The sequence below is a fragment of the Numida meleagris genome, chromosome 2 (genome assembly GCF_002078875.1).
Source record: "Numida meleagris isolate 19003 breed g44 Domestic line chromosome 2, NumMel1.0, whole genome shotgun sequence".
Lineage (NCBI taxonomy): Eukaryota > Metazoa > Chordata > Aves > Galliformes > Numididae > Numida > Numida meleagris.
This window is the reverse complement of record NC_034410.1, coordinates 21917724-21933517: the sequence shown is the minus strand read 5'-3', so window position 1 is coordinate 21933517 and position 15794 is coordinate 21917724. Positions and strand designations below refer to the sequence as shown.

General features: G+C 41.4%; 1 long non-coding RNA gene across 1 annotated transcript in view; it reads left to right on the top strand.

Moving 5' to 3' along the window:
- The window catches only part of LOC110393599, a 129544-nt gene extending 126925 nt beyond the window's left edge, over positions 1-2619 (top strand). Inside the window, exon 6 of the long non-coding RNA XR_002435054.1 lies at positions 7-2619. This is a non-coding gene — a long non-coding RNA (uncharacterized LOC110393599). The remainder of the gene's footprint in view (positions 1-6) is intronic.

Below are 15794 nucleotides of genomic sequence, written 5' to 3'. Positions count from 1 at the left end.
TCCCAGGTGATTGGTTCTGGTGTTTTCAGAACTGTCTACTGCATCCTGAACATTTTCCATGCATCACTGACTGGGAACATTTTAAGTTGGTGTCAAAGACAGAGTCTGTGGGGAAGTCTGCACACAAATAATACTTCTTCATTGTTCTTGCTCAGAAGTCTTCATGCTTTTTGCAAGCTGTTTCACCCACTGCGGCAGAAGAGTAAACTATAAATAATCAATCTGTTTTTTTTTCCTTAGCAACCCATATTCTCATTTTCAGAGCCAGTATACCACTGGATGACAGAAAGAGAAAGTGCTCAACTCCATTAGCACCAGCTATCCAGTGGGGCCTGACTTGGCAGGCATGTGATAACTGCCATGTAAGGAAGCATAGGAGAGGCCACACAGGAAGATTATATAAATGAGAACCACAGCTGTAGACAGATAATGAAATATAATGAGATGGGCTGGAGGAAACTGGATGTCCTTTGGCATAAGGAAACAAACTACTTTTTGTAAGCTTTTATTCAAGAAAAAGTGTCTTACATTCACATATATAGACCACAATCTGTGAGAGTGGCATAAAACATAACTCAAAATCTTGAAGTAGTCTCCTAAGTGGAGATACTTACGAAACAAGAGTTCTGAAATTCTGAAAGTGCAGTGACAGCTCCCTGGAATCAAGCCTTTAGCGCCCTATTTTATTGTATTTAGCTCTGAAGTTGGAGGGGAAGGTGAACAGTAGGGTGGTGAACAGTGTTTGAGCTTGCAGATTTGGTCAGGGTCATTAAAATTGTGAAGTGTCCTCACAGGCCAGAAAAGAAAAAAAGTGTGATGTCACTGAACAGCTGCTGGAAGCAGCACTAGCAAGGACACTGTGAGCTCCCTAGACCTATTTCCACCCTGTCAAACTGGAGCTGGAGAGATCACAACTACTGTGGGAACTATCCCAACTATTCATGCATGGTCTGCTGTAAGGTATTTGCCAGCAGCTCCAGGCATGGCCCAAGGCTACAAGAAGCAAGACAAGAAGCAAAATGGTAATTTATGGCAATTAATTTCACCCTCTGCTTTTGGTCTAGATAAGAAATGGTGAGAAAAGAAATGGTAAAGTAAGGTAATAGGGAAAGATACTGAGAAGTATTTGAGTAGAGGGACTCTTGACCTTTCCTATACAAAACCCAAAAAGAAAACAATCATCTAGAAGTGGTTCAAAAGAGCAAATATGCTGCTGAAGAAAAGATAATGAAAAAGACTAAGAGTCCAGATGGAACATGATGTGTAATGAAAAACTCTCTAAGAAGTAGTTCCTTTGGGAAAACTTGATTGCCACGTTCAGGAGGCTTTGTCTCTCACTTGGTGCTCTCATAGGTGTTACCTCTTGGGCCACAAAAGGGGAAATTTTACTCATGTAGTCATGTAGGAACTCTGAGGTGTCCGAAATAAGAAATTCACACAGCTAACTGGTTTTGCAGAGGAAAGGAATTTAAGTCCCTAGAGAAAGCTCACTGGATGTTTTTATGGAGAAGGAAGATCTACCTGAAACTTTCAGGAATTCAAGCAAAAGCCAGGGAATTTCAGCAGTTTTACACCTGGTTCCTGGAGAAGCATCTACATCCGAATCATGGAGAGCAGCTAAGATGAAGCCTATAGAAGCAGAGAAAATTCTCCCTATTCCACTAAATAGGCATACAAATCTAAGTTAGGCTTCATATGTTTTGAAAACAGCTCTTCCATGGATGAAAAGGAGGTTCTATATTGAGTGTCCTATAATTCCTCTATCCATTTATTTTGTGAAAAGTCTCTACCACCTGTATTTGGATGCTCTGTAAACAAGGTACTTCTGCTTGTGCTCATGTTTGAATTCTGACTTGGAAATCCTGTTTACCAAGTTACCACTTGCCTGGGTAGAGTTTCTTTGCTAGCTCTTTACTCCTGGGACACAAGGAGCTCTGAGTAAAAAAAATAATTTGCAACACATAATTTATTTGGCAAAGTCAGCCTTTTGCTCTTTTTTCCATGAGCGTAGCAGCAGCACGGTTTCTTGAATGTACTCATTATTCAAATATATTCTCTGAATAAACAGCCGAACACTCTGTACTGTCAGATTTTGCCATGACATGTTGACTGGTGATGCATCTCTCTTGGGCTTGGCTGATCACTCTGAGGTTGAGAACATTTATGCAGAGAAAATATCCCACTGTGGTTTGTAATTTGCCTCTGAGCCCCTCTCCCCTCATTCTGAAAGGCGGATCTGTGTGATTATAAGGGCTAAACTTAGATGTGGGTGATGGGAAGGGGCATCAAAGAAAGCCTACAATTCTACAGTTCTGTAGTGTATGATAGGACAAGCAGTCTCATATCAAGGGTGTTCCTTTCTATTTCATTATTCAGAAGGAATTTCTGAAGAGATCTGAAGCAGAGTGAAGAAAAGCAACTGAGTTTTGTCTATTCCAGAGCCTGACAAACTTGTTGGGGGAGTTGTGTTGTCTACCTAGACAAGACTTCCTTGTCTGTCTGCATCTTGAGTCAAGCTACTGTGGCAGTGGTCCAGGTGGGAAGAATCAGCTGCTGATCTCTGAGCAGCGCAGGCAGGGATGGGAGGGCTGGGGTGTGTGGGAGCTGTTGGCAGGGTGCGAGGGGATAAAGTGTCCCCATCTGCACAAGGCACAGGAAGCAGGTTGGTGGGGGAGAGGAACCAAGCCAGGGCCAATTCTTTGTTACAGAAAAGGATGGAAAAAGGCACGTATTTCCTTATCTAGCACCCAGCCCTACAAGCATGGGAAGCGGTGCATCAGACTGTTGTGGTGGAAACATGCTGGCAGCCTTAGTATCTGTCATATCTCTGCTCAGTCACTTCCACTCAGACCTCAAACAAAGCAAAAACATCAAATACATGCAGGACATTCCACAGTTTGAAGATGTTACCTCTCTAAGCATCCAAAACAAAATTAACAGTAAGGTAGATGTTTGAATGGAAGATAATTAAAGCTGGCAGTTATTTAAATTCACTATTTTGAAGGGAAATACACATTATCTGTCACAAATTCAATTTGGAAAAACTGCAGATAGTTCCATTGTGCGCAGAAACTATAACACTTTTTACTTTTTATGTGCTTAATAATAGATGCATCACTTCCCTTGCTAGCTAATCTCTCTAGAACCAAAGGCATGGTGAAAGTGCAAGACACTACCAGAAGTCAGATCCAACTTGGCACATCAATTGTTATCACCTCAAATCATCAGATTGTGGTTTTAAGTGTTCACACTGGGTCTGGATCTGAAAAGCACCAAGTAGTTGAAACCTTCTGGGGCTTCCCACTGCCTAGTCGCAATTTTTCAGTCTCCCTCACAACTGGGTCCCATCACACCAGGAAGTCTTGGAAGAGTTGGAAATACCAGTGCCTGTTTCCATTCTTCAAGTGAAACTCCTGCATAATACAAACGGCTCTCTATATCAACCACAAAGATTATGGAGTGTGAAGATTAAAAAAAAAACAACACAGCTCATCCGGAGACATCTTGATTGCAGATGTTACTAAATGATTCTCTAGTGCTGGAAATGCTGATCCTGGCTACATGTTGATCATAGAATGCATTCCGTTCTCATGGTTTTCTGACACAAAGAATGGAAGAAATGCCTCAGAATGTAACAAGGGAGAAAAATACTTCTGTATGTGGTGATAGCTCTCCCTATCTTTTGCTCTGGGAGTCGGATTCCTGCCTGAGGGGGCCTGCGTGAGGGATGGTGAAAGTAATTATCCTGTCAGTTTAAATATGATTTTCTTTTACGTGTCTGTTTCTTGTGATGTCAGTTGATTAACCTGTCAGTCATCTTCCCATGGCACGAGGCCACATGATCTCATGTGCTGAGGTACATGGTTTATTGTGCTAATCTAACATAAAATTGAAAAAGGCCACAGTTTAAGACTTATTTCCTTATCTACATATTGCAATTTTCTTTTGTGTAAATCTTACACATTACTTCTTTTCTTAACTCCATCCCATCTTAACCAACATGTATTATTTTTCCTTGACTCAGTTTTTCCTTTAATTTACTATCTTGGTACATCTCACTTTTTCTTTCCCACACCTCATTTCTGCTCCACTATTCTCACACCTCTCCATCCCATCTCTTCATTGTTTCCACACTAGGACAGAGAAAGCCATGACGACAGAGATCGTTTTACTATTGCCTTCTTTACTACACGTGGCTCCTCTCAGTCTTTCCATGCTACAGCCTATCCACTCTGAAAAAGGAAGAAAAAGAAATTGAAAGCCAGAGGTCTTCACCTTAACTGCCCTGGTTATCTCAGAAAAAAAAAATGGGGGAAATCTAGAAGATGGTATGTGTTACTTGTAAACTCTCCTTGTAATGGTGAGTTTTATTCTTTTCTGAGCGGTGTTAGAATTTTGTCTTAAAGGATTTTGCTTGATCATCACCACATGGCAGTAACAGCAGCTTTATTTTAACCTCAGACTTCTCCATTTCTTAGTATTAGAACACTGATGCTGAAACAGGCATCATGACCATTTTATTTGTGGGAGGACATCTCAGCTACAGCCTAGCTGGATATGAGGAGAATTAAAGATGAACATCTAGCATGGGAAAGGTTGAAAATCTTTATGGATGGACAGCCATCATATTCCTCTAACTAAAGCCAAAGTATGCATCACATGTATTTTGTTAGCTCGAGATGCAAGGAGCGTAAAAATAAACAAATATAACGTTTCACCCACTTCCGCTTTGAGAGCCATGACATGTATGGGGTGGCTGTGAGAGGCTTGGATGGAGATGCTCCCATGCAGGTAATTCAGAAATCAGGTGCAGCTCAAGTTTACATTAGCAGGCTAAAGAGGAGATAGTGCAAATTGATTACTCACACAGACTAAATCTGTTCTTCCAATTTCACATGGGCAATGTGCTTTCCCATCCAGGTGAAGGACATTTCGGTATCAATTCTGCTCTCAGTGGCCAGGAGTGGAGACATAAAAGGAACTGTTCAATGCCTCTGCTTACAGAGATAAGTGAAAGAGTCATTGCCAATAACTCTGTAGTAATAGCAGAAGTAAGTACTGGGCATGATTTGAATCTCTTGATAGTGATACTGGGATGCCAGAATATTTATCAAGTCATTAGGATAGGCTGTGCCTAGCTGATAAGATGACTACAACTGATGAAGTCCACCTGAAGGCTCTGATGATGCTGGGGCAGATTTGCAGCCAACAACAGTGGGTAGCAGTGTTTGCCTTTAAGAGCAGCATGTACCGTTTGTCAGCAGAATTATGCAGTCTTCTGCCAGGGGCAAGCTTGTGGAATCTTTAATAAATAGAGGTAGAAAACATCCTGATGTATATGTTCCTCATACTGGGGAGCCAGGAACAGCCTGCCCTGCTGAGGAAAAGTTTCACTGTGTTAATAGCAGAGGGGAGGGACCTGGGAGAAAACTGGTACCAAGAGTGATTAATACAGAGCCTCATTTTACACTCTCGCTGCATCAAACTGCCAAACTTGTGATGGTTCCATCCTTGGAAGATGAAATTGCCCCGTTTATATCACTTAGTGTCATCAAATCAAAAGAATGTTCTGTCATTTTGACAAGGGCTAAATTGGGAACAGATTTTTTTGCTATAATCATCTGTAAGCAACATGAATGAGGAAGGATTTCTCTCTGCTTTTCTGATGTTTAATCAGCACATGTGATGTATCATGGATAAGATCAGGAGCTAGCACTTGAATTTAAGCTGAGAAGTGTTTTTCTTCAAGTGTCTTTTGTTAGTCTAGGCTTTAATAATTGCAGAAATATTTTATTACACACTTCACCTCAGCTGCCCAGGAAAAGCACAGAAGTTAACACTGGATTTTGTGTTACCTTTCTGTTTTGTTGTGGCACCCCTGTCTGCTGATGATCATAGCCCTCTGGATAATGGGAACTGTGGTCTGGCCATCAGGTTGTGCAAGTTCAAGGTACTATTCCTGTATTTCTGTGTCTCCTTGTGTCTAGAGGTATGGGCTTGACATAAATTAGATGTTTTCCCTTAAAGAAATTTTACAGATTATAATCATAAAATATTTATAAATGAAAAGGCTATGTGCTGTTTATTTCCAGTAAAAAGAAAACAGTAGATAGAGGGGAGGAATGGAGAAACAGCTTGTTTTGCTGTTCACAACAAATTAAGTGTATAAATCCTTAACAATGAATGAATACTATTGACAGAGAAAAGTAAATATGTCTTAAATTTTTTTTCTGGCTTCTAAAACAAAGACAATCAATAGCAATACTGTGCTTTCAAATGTGTTTTGAATTTGACAGTGTCTTTTTGACATTTATAAAGTACAGTGATGAGTATGTAATTAAAGTTCTGTCCTTGTTTTTCAATATTGCATTCTCAGTCTTCCAGACTTTCTTTAAGCTCGAGAATGGCTGAACAAAGGAGGAGGGCTTGCCAGCAAGTGGCCCATTCCCACACAAGCCATGCTGTGCACCAGCATTGAGCTCCCCTTTGAACCCAGTGCCAACCAGCCCATGTGCAGGCACTGAAGAACATCCATTCCCAATGTACTTGGGTTTTTGTTTCAATTACCACAAAAGTGAGGAATAGGATGTTTTTCTAAATTTGCCTTTTCTTCGGTCTAAATAAGAAGTATCAGAAATTTCATGGCAAAGAGAGATGTTTTCTTGAGAGCTCACATATCTGGTATGACTGCAGATAAAATACTGAACAGCATGTATAACCCTGGAACATTAGCACTGAATCCACAGGTAATGAATTTTGCTGTAGGCTGTTTTTCAATTGTTGTTTTCACTCCTTGCTCTCAGAGTGTGCTTTTCAGTAGTAAGTATCCTGTTCAGGATTACACACCAGTGCTTCAGCCTGGGAGGGTTGGAGCAGGCTTAGCTGTGTCGGTAACACAAGCCCTGGAGCCAGCAAACTCTGTCACAAGCACACAAAAAAGGCACAGCACCAAGACTGTCTAGGTTCTCTCACTGTTTCCAGTGAGAAAATCGTCATTTGGCCAGGACCATTGGTAGAGGTACCAATTTGCCTCAAATTACTAATAATATAGAAATTACTGTTATATAGCTGAACAATGCATTAAAAAGGCACACGACTAAGTATACAAACAGTCTGTAGGTGAGGGACAGGAAGTGGGGCCTTCCCCTTTCCACTTGGCTCCAGATTCATTCTCACTCTTGCATACTTTGACTGTCAGACTGTTCTGTCACTTGGAGACAGGGCATGCTGCTTTGAAACCTACCCAGCCCTTGTGAGGCTCCATCTGGAGTACTGTGTCCAAGCCTAGGGCCCCCAGTACAGGAAGGATGTGCAGCTGTTGGAGCGGGTCCAGAGAAGGGCCACAGAGATGATCAGAGGGCTGGAGCACTCCTGAGGGTGAAGAAAGGCTGAAGGATTTGGGCTTGTTCAGCTTGGAGAAGAGAAAGCTCTGGGGAGACCTCACTGCGGCCTTCCAGTACTTGAAGGGAGCTTACAAGCAGGAGAGGGACCAACTTCTAACACAGTCTGATAGTGATAGGATAAAGGGGAATGGCTTTAAACTAAAAGAGGGAAATCTTTGTTAGATGTTAGGAGGAAATTCTTTACTCAGAGGTCAGTGAGGCACTGGCACTGCTGCCTAGAGAGGCTATGGAGCCTCCATCCCTGGAGGTGCTCAAGGCCGGGTTGGATGGGGCCCTGGGCAGCCTGGTCTGGTGAGTGGCAGCCCTGCCCATGGCAAGGGGTTGGAGCTGAATGGTCTTTAACGTCCCCTCCAATGTAAACCAATTTATACTTTCTAGTGACAGAGTGAAGTGAACCTGACAGCAGACATGGCTGTCATGCAGATGTGGCATTGCAAAGCTGTAGCAGGCAAAGACAACTCACAGCATGTCCAGAGACAGAGCTCGAACAACAGGAATTTTGCTGGAATGTAAGTTACTATGTGAGATATCCCAGTCTTTTTGTGAATTAGTTCTTCCTAGAGAGTTGCTAAATTCATACAGAAAATTGTTAGCAGGTGACAAGACTGTATGCAGGCCTCCAGAGGCCCAGCGCAGTCGCCTCTGGCTACGCTTTTCTGAAGGTGCCAGAGGTTGGATACCTAAAATTGATGCATTCACAATTATTTAGATCTTTAGAGATTAAAAGATAATGTAACCATTTCAAGCAGAAGGCTAATCCGTGACTGGCTGCTGAATGACTGTGCCAGGAAGAGGCATGCAAGATTGCTAAGGGCGGCTGCTTTAGGAAAAATACCAGCAGGTTCCCATGAGGGACTTGTGTGAGCTCCTGGAGAAAGGCGGGGTACAGCAAGAAAACAGACAAGTGTGGTATAGCCCAATCAGCTCAGACAGAAGCCACATGTGGGCTGAAGCCTGAGATCTCTGTGTCACGTGAATGTCACTCTGGTCCCCTCTCAGAAGAAAAGTGGAGCATGGGTCCTGTGTGCGTTCTCTGTTGTGCACAGTTGGTTTACCCTCAGCAAATATTGTTCTAACAGAGCCAGCTGTCAGATTTGCATCTGTTGAACAGATACAAAACACTGATCTCAGTGGGAGGCAGGTACCTACTCTGCATAAGCACTTTTGCAAATCCCAAAAGGCATTTCTCCATCTTCAGGCACTTAGCATCTTTGAAAATCTTGCCCTTTGTGCCTAGCTTTACCTCTCTACAAAACAGAGAGAAATCTGCCTCCCTAGGAAGGGAAGCAGAGTTAAATTTATTCATATTTGCTTTAAGCTGTGGAACCATAGATAAGACATGTGGCACAAAGGTGTGCTTCTTGTTCAGCATATTACACAATGAAGCACCTGTGTTCAGTTATTGTCCATGCTGTCGTTGGCCTCATTTGAAAGGTGTATCCATGAAGCAGAGGAAGGCAATGTGCCACGTTAATGAATGATAGCTATAGAAAGAATACAGTATAGAAGCTACGCTGTTTTGTGGTGGCCCAGCTGTTCTTTTATGAAGGACACAAGCAATAGGATCTGCTTCAGGTATCCTTCTGTGTTTGAATGTCTTGCAGAAAAAAGACAGAAAGCCACTACAGGTGCTCATTATGGTCATTGTGCAAGATGTTTGGTGAGATAAAGACAGAAAAGATGGCTAAATGCCTGGATCTGCAACTTCAGTGTCTAAAAGAGCTCTCAGTTTTCCAAAAGGTGTCTCACACTCTGTGTGCTGAGTTCCTTCTGCAGTGAATTCTGGGGCAACTTCACTGAGTCTCCCTCATTGCAGAGGCCCCCTGGCCTTCTTTCCCATGTTTGCTTCTCTGTATCTTGCCTGAACTATAAACTTCAGGGGGTTTCAGAATCTAGCCCAGCACTCTTTTGATAACCTGAATAAAAGCAGATGTAGCATTCATGCCCTGAAAAATCCTTTTGTCCTAGTTTCTCCATAGATTGCCTGGAGTGCAAATTGTCATCTGACTTGCTTGCCCTACCCTCAGATCCATGGACTCACATGGGCTGCCCTTTCACTGCTGGCCTTACCTTGAGATTGTTGGCTGCTGTTCTTTTGCTGGGACAGCAGCAGCGGAGCTATCCCAGCCTCCCTAGGACATTCCATCCTCACCCTGACAGTGATTTTGACCCTTGGATCAGGCAGTGGCCTCTCCTCTGTAACTCAGAGTCCCCTTTCCCAGGAGAAATAAGATGATAAGGCCTCTTTTGCTTTCTGCTTGCTCTTATTTGCTTGTCTGCATGGACAAATTCATGCTCTATGAATGTGTTGTTTTTTTTTTTTTTTTTTAATTATCATCTACTTTGTCCATTTAGAATTTGAGGTTTGTTTTGGTTTATTTAGTTGGGGATCTTGACCTTTCCAAGTGGCAAATGCTGTAGAAAGCCATGCTAGAACCTCTCTTAAGAATCTTTTCTTAAGGACACGTCTTAGCTTTCAGTATCTGAGAGGCAACTGAGAGACAATGAAATGATACAATTTGAAGCCAGGACATTTTGTTTTAATGCCTGGCCAGCCCAAGCAATCCAGTGCTCTGCTCGTATCTCTTCCATTTACTGCTATGAAGACAGAAATATGATCAAAGAAAAAAAAAGAAAGAGAATCTGCAAAAAAGTTGTTTAAGCTTCACAGAAACATTCTATGTTAGCAGCGCCAAAGGCTGAGAACTCTCTCAGTGTGTTAAAGCCTTTTAATAATTTCAGATCACATTATAATCCCCTTGTCCAGAATCCTTATAATTTATACATGGTTTAATGCTTGGAATAAAGTTATAGTCTCAATTTTTTTAAACTCTTATGCCATAGTCAAGGATAATCATTTTAAATGCTGAGATGTGTTAAATGCATTAATTGCACTAGTTTAAATGTTTTATTTTGAGTTAAAGTCACTCAAAACTTTAATATGACAGATAAGATACAGAGTAATAATTCTTGCTGTGACTCAGAACAGGAAACAAATCCTGACTTTGATCTGAGTAATAACACTTCTCTCCCTGACGGACAAGGCTGCATTAGTGCCGTACTGAGCCTGCGGTTGAGGCTTAGCACTGGGAGCACCCAGAGAGAAGCTCTTGAGCACAGTGATGCAGCTGGTGGGGGCTGAGGCTCGCCCTGGGCTCAGCCCCACATTCCAGCCATGCAGATGGAGGGGACTTGCACAGCTCAAGTGGGAGGTAAGTTTGGGATGTTACTCTCCCAGCCTCAGAGCTAGGAGCCACCACTCGCCTCAGAGATAGGAGCTGCCTGCCCCCATGCTCTTAATCTGTTTCAAGGCAGTCACAGCAATTAGCTTAGACCACTTCTGGCACAGAAAATGTGTTTCTTCTGATACATAGATGTTTAAAGCTGGGGCACTTTATGCATTTGTTAGAGTGGTTAAATGAGCAAAGCGATAGACATGATACAACAGAAACATTTGGGGAAAGAACAGGCAGCTGGAACACACGTTTGAGGAGCAGGCATGGGATTACAGTGAACCACATCTGCCTCCCAAGGAACAGAATACGTTTCCACAGCTCTGGTTCTGCTTACAGACCTACTGGGAAATAGTGGGCTGGGCTCACCATGTACTCCCACATTTAACTGGAGTGTGAAATGTGTGTGCTAGCAGCAAAATTTTGAATGAGCCTGGGGTTGGAAACTTAATCACACTGCTGTGCTGCTGAACTCTTGTTCTAGTTCGCCTTAGGCCTGCTAATCACCTTCAGGGATACAGTCAAACCATTCAGGGATGGATTACTAACAGCATGAAGGGCAAGCTGCCATGTCAGTCCCACTCTAAGACACCTAGGGAGTGATTTGGGTACCCAAACATATGTGTCCAGCACAATTTAAATGTCCCATGGTGTCCTGCCTCATTACAGAAGGCCATGGATTTCCTATGTAATGTGTCAGCTAACATGGGTGTTTGAGTATGAGAAATCATCTGAAATGGCACAATTTGCCTATACTTAGGCACTTGAATTTGTGCCCTAATGCCACGTTGTCCTTGAAGCTATTCAAACTTGTAACAGAAAGAAGAAATATCTGCTCAGTTCTGCAGGCTCACTTCGGTAGGTCACTTCCACCTATTTTATAAAACCACAGTGAGCTGGTGGTCTTGTGGTTTGTACAGATTTTCCTAATTTTTTAATGTTTTCATTGGGAAGAAGTCATATTTCAAAACAGTGTGCCTAAAGTTAATCTAGCGCTATTAGGTTTCAGAGTTGACTTGCATTTGAAAGACCCTAACTTCTTCACCTCATAGGCCACCATCTCCCCTGTGCCAAATATTTTGAAGGAAAGTTGGTCTTGGCAGCGTGTTTGGAAAGTTACAGGAATCCAGTTAAGCTGAATCATAGACAAAATTGTTATATTTGTGTGACTTTCACAAAAGATGTGCCACCAGAACCTCTTTTTTCCTCCTGAACTCCCATGGTGATATGGACGGATGAACTCGGTCAACCTGGTTTCAGAATCTGAAGGTTACACAACTCTGCTCAAACACCTACCCGTATAAATACTATGCCTCTCTTTGAAAGCAACCTCAGTGGGCAACACAGCAGCTCCATCAATCTGCTCTCTCCACTGATCCCTGCATTTCAGTCCTCTTTGGCTCTGAAACCAAGAAAACTTCCCTTTTTGACCACCCTGCTACTCTTCTTAATGTCTAGCTTGGGAAAACATTCCTGCCACATGCCTAATCTCAGTTCTCCCCAGGACAAACCTTTCTGTTCAAGGTATTTTTACAGCATTCCATCCTTTTCAGGAAATTTCTTCGAAACTAGTTCTGTTTCTTCTTTAGTCTTCCAGTCACCAGGTGCCACCTGTGGCACCCATTCAGCTGTCTCAGATAAGAAAAAAATGGCAACAGGGCATCCTGATTTGGTTTAAACACTAAACTACTTCCAGTCTATATGGGATTTGGACAAGAGAATTTTTACGTGTTAATGAACTGTAATGCCCAACTATGGGTCATCTTCTCTATTCAATCTGGAAAAAAATTGCTTAGGGTGATTGGCAAGCTTGTAATACTTGTGCACAGAAATAATGCCAGGAACTCATTTCCAGGTGGCACTGTTAGAGGCAAAAACTCATAGAAAGCATTAGGGCCTGTGTTGTGAGACATTCAGATTCCGAGTGTTCAGCTTGATTTTCCCTGAAGCACTTTGATTTCCCTCAAAGTAGTGGACATCTGTTTTTTGAAAATAAGAATCATTCCACTTAGGGAAATCAAGGCTGAAAAACCTGGAGCTGCATTTGTATTTGTTATATATATATATATAAATAATATGTATTCTAAATATATATATATATTTACAAATAATAATAATATATATTATAAATAATATATTTATATATTATATATTATATATTATATATTATATTTATATATTATTATTATATCATATATATGTAATATATATATTAATATATATATATATTTAGAATACATATTATTTTAAATGAATGCATATAAACTCTCAATTATCAGTCCATTAAGCCAGAAACTACCAGAGATCATGAATAAATTTTGTCAATGAACAGGTTTAAATTTCAGTGACTTCTTAAGGAAAGATTGTATTTTTGCCTTGCTTTAATTGCCACATGCTACGGTTTCAGAGGAAAGCATGTCTGGCTAAGCAGTTAGCAAAAAAATGATACCATTAGCACATGATATATTGTGTTGTTTTCTGTGCCATGGATTCTCCTCCACATTGCTGCAGCTTACCCAGATCTCACAACAAACTCCAATCTGCGTGTCTGCAGCCTGGCTGTTATTCCTGCTAAGATCAATGCCTCCTGGTTGGTTGGAGATATTTAATTGTCCACAGACGTGTAATGAACAGACTGGAGCCTTACTGTACATTTAACTCTGAGGATAAAGGGTCCGTGACCAAACCTTTCTCTGAGCAAAAGTCACTTAACACATTTTTGCATTACAAAATATCCCACAACGAGATCTCACTGGAACCAGATGTTTGTAGCAGAAAGCATATGGCAAGAGGATGTAGATCCATTTTTCTTAAGTCCTCTTGAAAAGTCATTGTATCATAGCCCAGATTCTGCTCAAATTCATGCTTATAATCCCCAAAGCCTTTTCCCAGTCAAAAAAAAGAAACACATCTCTGCTTTCATTGCTTGTGAATCATTTCCACATCCATTGATTTCCAGTGGTTTGCAAAGAAAGCAGCTGAGCAGAGAATTTGACCCACAGTGTACAAGGTGTGCATGAAGCTTGAATGAATGGAACACGTGTGAAGAATTACTGAATGAGTGTTTGTCCTGGAGAAACAGAGACAACGGCCGAATAAAAGTCAGCCTTTGTGTGTTCCATAAATATTTGATCTCAACCTGAAGAGATAGAAGTTTCCAAACAATATGTATGCTGTTAATGATATCATGTCATCTCATATTATACATCGCTTGTTGGTGCATGACAGCTGCTTAATCTGTTTATGTAGTTGGGTTTAATCAGGTGAGTTTGTTCTTATTGCCAGGATTAGGGTGTCTGACAGCAGCCTTCTTTTTAAATTGAAAGTCTCTGCCAATACAGACAAGAGCAGGGCCTTAAGTAACACTGTAATCCAATGCCTCCGTCTAATGAAGACTAAACAGCACTTTAGCCATTCGTTTTAACTCCCTCAAACCCTCAGATGGTGCTGCATCTGCCAAAGGGGTTAATTGATTGTGTTGCACCCAGCAAAAGGATAGTTGCATGGCCAGGTACCTGGCCTCCATGCCAACAAATCAGGGATCCAGCAGAAGTGAGAACATTTTGAGGCACGTGTGGCAGGGAGGATCCAGGCCAGGAGAAGTGAGTACCAGCAGCTGAGGCTGATGGGTGGCTTCCTTGGTGGCGCACAGCCATGTCTTTTGTGCCCACTGTCAGTCTCCCTTGTTTTCGGGAAAACAAGGTGCTGCAGCCAGTGCTCCTCCAAAGCATGGCAGAGGGAGTACAAGAGTTTACTACCGTCTGAGATCAAAGTCACACTTCAGATCTTTTTATAGGGGATTGTCATTTTGTGCCATCTTAAAGCAGAATCTGAGCTGCTCAGTTGCAGCCCAAGGTGCTCTATGTAGAGGTGTGGTCTTGCCAATGGTAGGAGAATTGACAATCTAACATATTTCTACAATAATCTCCCCCGATCTTTGCTTTTCACCTGGGATCTTTCAGGCAATTGCATTTTAAAAAAGCTATCATGTGATAGGAATGCTTTCAACAGCATTTGCCATGTGTAGAAAATGGCAAACCAGACAGGACTTGGTGTTTGATAATTTTTATTTATTTAATACACATGAATCATTCACAAAAGAAATATGAAATGGCAGTCAAAGCACAGAAAAAGGAAACACAGATTTTATTTGAAGGCTTTCAACAACCAGTCTGTATTTTCAATTTTTATCTGTCTCTTCTATTTAAAGAAATACATGCAGTCTTAATGACTTTCAACATACAGAACTACTACACGCCATACATATATATAATAATGGGAAACTTTGAAGTACATGTAGAGCTGGTCCAGTATCACTGCAGAAATTCTGTAACATCATGAGGACAATTGAGAATGCTCTTAAAAAAATTTAAACTGAAATATTTGACTGATGGGTATTATATTAATTTGATTTTTGATGTGTTTAGTAAAGTCTTATTCTCAAATACTCAAAGCAATCATATTTTGTTTGTGAGGTATGCTTCTATAAAACCATAAACCATTTAAAGATATTATGTAATATTGATATATAATGTTTTGTGTAATAGGACTTTCTCTGTGATAATCTAAAACCAGTTCTCATCCATTGATGACTAAATTCTCACCACACTCTTTTTTGTGCTTATTTTTTCCAGTTTTGGAGATGAGTGACTGAAACACAGGTTGTATCTACACTGGGAATGCTGGTATAGGGATTCCAGGACATTGTGGGAATGAAGTACACTCAGTATAGGCACAGCAGGACAAGGAGGATTGCTTTGTTCTAGCATAATGAAATCATTTTATCCTTCAAATAAAGCAAGCTGCACTAGTACAGCACAGTTTTTGTAATATAACTGCAAACCTAAATTCTACTGGAGCGGTCTTCTTTATCTAAACAAAAATCCTGCCTGAGCAGATTTTTAGGATTTTCTATGTCTGTCTGGACTTTACGGGTGGATGCCTTGCAGCAGCCCTGGGGCACTGCTCTGACCATGCTGCTGTGCTCAGACACTCAGCACACATTAGTGTGAGCAGCATGCATGGGGTCAGACCATATTGGGTGTGCTGTGAGGCTCTGGTGCTGCTGCTGTGAATCTGTGCATCAGCAGCAAAGCCAGAAGTTTATCCCACTAAAATCCAAGCCATGCAATGAAAAACAGTTCCCGTTGAGTTCCCT